We start from the raw sequence: 5,280 nt of genomic DNA, 5'->3' as shown, positions 1-5,280 counted from the left end.
GGGTGCGATCATACCAGCGTTAGTGCACCGGATCCCATCAGAACTCCGCAGTTAAGCGCGCTTGGGCCGGAGTAGTACTAGGATGGGTGACCTCCCGGGAAGTCCCGGTGTTGCACCCTTTCTTAGTTTTTCGCCGGGCGTCGCAATGCTATTTGAATAAACCTTTTGCCCGTTTGCGTTCTCGTCGGGGCCGGGCCGGGCCGGGGTGCGCTGCCCGCACTACCGCGCGCGCGGGGGCGACACCGAGCGCGCACCCGAGGCGCCCCGAGCACACAGGCCACGGTGCAACCCGGGCGTTGTGCGCGCACCCCGGTGCGCCCGAGGTGCTGCGCGCGCACCCAGGTGAAATCGGTGTGCACCTCGGCCAGTGCGCGCTCGGTCGAGTCGCGCACGTTGGCCAAGGTGCACGGTGATGTTTCTTACTCTAAGGTTCCGCACCAGACGCCCGGGACAGGTGAGCGAAGCTGGGCGGGGCCGGGTGCGCGGCCGGGGCAGGTGCACGCAGCTGGAGAGAGCTTTGGAGCACACCAGAGGTGCGCACCTTGGAGCACACTTCGGAGCGCACCAATGATGCGCTCCATTCAAAAGTTTCCTGAAAAGGCAAAAAAAGTTGAGATTATAGAATTTCCCACTTGAGAGATTGTAAAAAAAAAAAATTTAAAATGAAGGAAACGCGGGTGCCAAGGTGTGCGCGCCCGGGTGCGCAGCCCAGCCAAGGTGTGCGCACCAAGGCGCCCACCCTGGCGAAGGTGCACGCAAGGTGCGCACCCGAGGCAAACCGGACAATTAACCCAACTTTCGACTTCGCGCGCACCTGCGCACCTTGGAGCGCACTTCGGAGCGCTCCTTGTTGCGCACCAATCTTGGGCACCTCGGAGTGCACCATGGCGCCCACCAAGGTGCGCACCCGGGGCAAACCGAGCTCCGACTTCGTGCGCACCTTGGAGCGCACGAAAGGTGCGCACCATGGCGCCCACCAAGGTGCGCAGCCCAGCCAAGGCGTGCGCATCAAGGTGCGCACCCTGGCGAAGGTGCGCACCCGGGGCAAACCGAGCTCCGACTTCGTGCGCACCTTGGAGCGCACAAAGGGTGCGCAACCCAGCCAAGGTGTGCGCACCCCGGGCAAACCGAGCTCCGAATCGTGCGCACCTTGGAGCACACTTCGGAGCCCTCCTTGGTGCGCACCGATGTTGCGCACCTCGGAGCGCACCCGGGGAAAACAATGCAATTAACCCGACTTTCGACTTCGTGGGCACCTCGGAGCGCTCTCGGGTTCGCACCTCGGAGCACACCGAGGTGCGCACCTTTGATGCGCTGCCTTCACCAATTTCCAGAAAAGGCAAGAAAACATTGAGAAGGTGTGCGCACCGAGGTGCCCACCCTGGCGAAGGTGCACGCGAGGTGCGCACCCGGGGCAAACCGGGCTCCGACTTCGTGCACGCCATGCTGCGCACCTTGGAGGGCCATGGTGCGCACCTTGGAGCACACTTCGGAGCGCTCAATGGTGCCCAACCCAGCCAAGGTGCCCACCGCGGCGAAGGTGCACGCGAGGTGCGCACCCGGGGCAAACCGGGCTCCGACTTCGTGCACGCCGCACCTTGGAGCACACTTCGGAGCGCTCCTTGGTGCGCACCAGGGCGCGCAACCCAGCCGAGGTGCCCACCCCGGCGAAGGTGCACGCGGGGTGCGCACCCGAGGCAAACCGGGCTCCGACTTCGTGCACGCCATGGTGCCCACCGCGGCGAAGGTGCACGCGAGGTGCGCACCCGGGGCAAACCGGGCTCCGACTTCGTGCACGCCGCACCTTGGAGCACACTTCGGAGCGCTCCTTGGTGCGCACCAGGGCGCGCAACCCAGCCGAGGTGCCCACCCCGGCGAAGGTGCACGCGAGGTGCGCACCCGGGGCAAACCGGGCTCCGACTTCGTGCACGCCATGGTGCCCACCGCGGCGAAGGTGCACGCGAGGTGCGCACCCGGGGCAAACCGGGCTCCGACTTCGTGCACGCCGCACCTTGGAGCACACTTCGGAGCGCTCCTTGGTGCGCACCATGGTGCCCACCAGGGCGCGCAACCCCGCCGAAGGTGCACGCGAGGTGCGCACCCGGGGCAAACCGGGCTCCGACTTCGTGCACGCCGCACCTTGGAGCACACTTCGGAGCGCTCCTTGGTGCGCACCAGGGCGCGCAACCCCGCCGAAGGTGCACGCGAGGTGCGCACCCGGGGCAAACCGGGCTCCGACTTCGTGCACGCCATGGTGCGCACCAGGGTGCCCACCGCGGCGAAGGTGCGCACCCGGGGCAAACCGGGCTCCGACTTCGTGCACGCCGCACCTTGGAGCACACTTCGGAGCGCTCCTTGGTGCGCACCAGGGCGCGCAACCCAGCCGAGGTGCCCACCCCGGCGAAGGTGCACGCGAGGTGCGCACCCGGGGCAAACCGGGCTCCGACTTCGTGCACGCCATGGTGCCCACCGCGGCGAAGGTGCGCACCCGGGGCAAACCGGGCTAGGACTTCGTGCACGCCGCACCTTGGAGCACACTTCGGAGCGCTCCTTGGTGCGCACCATGGTGCCCACCAGGCCGCGCAACCCAGCCAAGGTGTGCGCACCAAGGTGCACGCGAGGTGCGCACCCGGGGCAAACCGGGGTCCGGCTTCGTGCACGCCGCACCTTGGAGCACACATCGGGGCGCTCCCGGGTTCGCACCGGCGTTGCGCACCGTGGTGGGCACCTCGGAGCGCACCGTGGTGGGCACCTCGGAGCACACCAAGGTGGGCAGCGAGGTGCGCACCTTTGATGCGATGCCTTCACTAATTTCCATAAAAGGCAAAAGAAAACGAGATTTTAAAATTTCCGTTTTGAAAGATAGTGAGAAAAAGGGAATGCTGGTGCCATCTTGAGCCCGCCCTGGTGCGCAGCCCAGCCAAGGTGTGCGCACCAAGGTGCCCACCCTGGCGAAGGTGCGCGCCCGGGCAATTAACCCAACTTCCAACTTCGCGCGCGCCAGGGTGGGAGCGCACCCAACAACCGGGCCTGGGAAGAGCCAATGCGAGAAACCCCACCAAACGCTCTGACAAAAAAAGAGGGGGCGCTCCAGTAACCCCGCTTCGGAGCGCACCCTGGGCAAACCCAGCCAGGGTGCCCACCCCGGCCAAGGTGCAGGCGAGGTGCGCACCCGGGGCAAACCGGGCTCCGACAACGTGCACGCCGCACCTTGGAGCACACTTCGTAGCGCTCCCGGGTGCGCACCTCAGAGCACACCAAGGTGGGCAGCGAGGTGCGCACCTTTGATGCGCTGCCTTCACTAATTTCCAGAAAAGGCAAAAAAAAGAGGAGATTTTAAAATTTCCGTTTTGAAAGATAGTGAAAAAAACGGAACGCGGGTGCCATCTTGAGCCCGCCCTGGTGCACAGCCCAGGTAAGGTGCCCACCCTGGCAAAGGTGCGCACCCGGGCAATTAACCCTACTTCCGACTTCGTGCGCGCCAGGGTGGCAACCGGGCCTGGGAAGAGCCAATGCGAGAAACCCCACCAAACGCTCCGACAAAAAAAGAGGCGGCGCTCCAATAACCCCGCTTCGGAGCGCAGCCGGGGCAAACCCAGCCAAGGTGCCCACCCCGACGAAGGTGCACGCGAGGTGCGCACCCGGGGCAAACCGGGCTCCGACAACGTGCACGCAGCACCTTGGAGCACACTTCGAAGCACTCCCGGGTGCCCACCGGCGTTGCGCACCGTGGTGGGCAGCGAGGTGCGCACCTTTGATGCGCTGCCTTCACTAATTTCCAGAAAAGGCAAAAAAAAATGAGATTTTAAAATTTCCGTTTTGAAAGATAGTGAAAAAAACGGAACGCGGGTGCCATCTTGAGCCCGCCCTGGTGCGCAGCCCAGGCAAGGCATGCGCACCAAGGTGCCCACCCGCGGTGCACGCCCGGGGCAAACCGGGCTCCGACTTCGTGCAGGCCGCACCTTGGAGCACACTTCGGAGCGCTCCTTGGTGCGCACCATGGTGCCCACCAGGGCGCACCCGGGGCAAACCGGGCTCCGACTTCGTGCACGCCGCACCTTGGAGCACACATCGGAGCGCTCCCAGGTTCGCACCAGCGTTGCGCACCTTTGATGCGCTGCCTTCACTAATTTCCAGAAAAGGCAAAAAAAAACGATATTTTAAAATTTCCGTTCTGAAAGATAGTGAAAAAAACGGAACGCGGGTGCCATCTTGAGCCCTTCCTGGTGCGCAGCCCAGGCAAGTTGTGCGCACCAAGGTGCCCACCCTGGCGGAGGTGCGCGCCCGGGGCAAACCGGGCTCCGACTTCGTGCACTGCATGGTGCCCACCAAGGCGCGCAACCCAGCCAAGGTGCCCACCGCAGCGAAGGTGCACGCGAGGTGCGCACCCGAGGTGCACACCCGGGGCAAACCGAGCTCCGACTTCGTGCACGCCGCACCTTGGAGCACACTTCAGAGCGCTCCTTGGTGCGCACCAGGGCGCGCAACCCAGCCAAGGTGCTCACCCCGGCGAAGGTGCACGCGAGGTGCGCACCCGGGGCAAGCCGGGCTCGGACTTCGTGCACGCCGCACCTTGGAGCACACATCGGAGCGCTCCCGGGTTCGCACCAGCATTGCGCACCTTTGATGCGCTGCCTTCACTAATTTCCAGAAAAGGCAAAAAAAAAAAAAAAACGAGATTTTAAAATTTCCGTTTTGAAAGATAGTGAAAAAAACGGAACGCGGGTGCCATCTTGAGCCCGCCCTGGTGTGCAGCCCAGGCAAGTTGTGCGCACCAAGGCACCCACCCTGGCCAAGGTGGGTCACGGGGTGGGTCCTAGGGTGGGTAACGGGGTGGGTACTAAGGTGCGTGCCAAGGTGGGTCATGGGGTGGGTGCCAAGGTGGGCACCAGGGTGGGTGTGCACCAACCCTAGCCAGGGTAGGTCACGGGGTGGTTGTCGGGGTGGGCGTCAAGGAGCCAAGGTGGGTGGCAAGTAGCCAAGTTGCGTGCCAAGGTGGGTGTCGGGGTGGGTGCCAAGGATCCAAGGTGGGTGCCAAGGAACCAAGGTGGGTGTCTGGGTGGGTGCCGAGGTGGGAGCCAGGGTGGGTCCCAAGGTGAGTGCAAAGGTGGGTGCCAGGGTCAAGGTGAGTGCCAATGTGGGTTCCAAGGTGCCAGGGTCAGGGTGAGTGCCAATGTGGGTTCAAAGGTGCTAAGTTGGGTGCGAGGTTGGGTGCGAGGGTGGGTGGGTGCCAAGGTGTGCTAGGTGGAAGCCCGGGTGGGTCGGCATCCCATGGGTGTC

At 64.3% G+C, this 5,280-nt stretch overlaps 1 non-coding gene across 1 annotated transcript; it reads left to right on the top strand.

The window, feature by feature from the left end:
- Positions 1–119, top strand: LOC131871349 (5S ribosomal RNA). Its single transcript, XR_009369581.1, has one exon. It is a non-coding gene; the product is annotated as a 5S ribosomal RNA (ribosomal RNA).
- Positions 120–5,280: the final 5,161 nt, after the last annotated feature.

The sequence above is a fragment of the Cryptomeria japonica genome, unplaced genomic scaffold, assembly GCF_030272615.1.
Source record: "Cryptomeria japonica unplaced genomic scaffold, Sugi_1.0 HiC_scaffold_399, whole genome shotgun sequence".
NCBI classification, from domain to species: Eukaryota; Viridiplantae; Streptophyta; class Pinopsida; order Cupressales; family Cupressaceae; genus Cryptomeria; species Cryptomeria japonica.
This window is presented reverse-complemented; position numbering and strand designations above follow the sequence as displayed.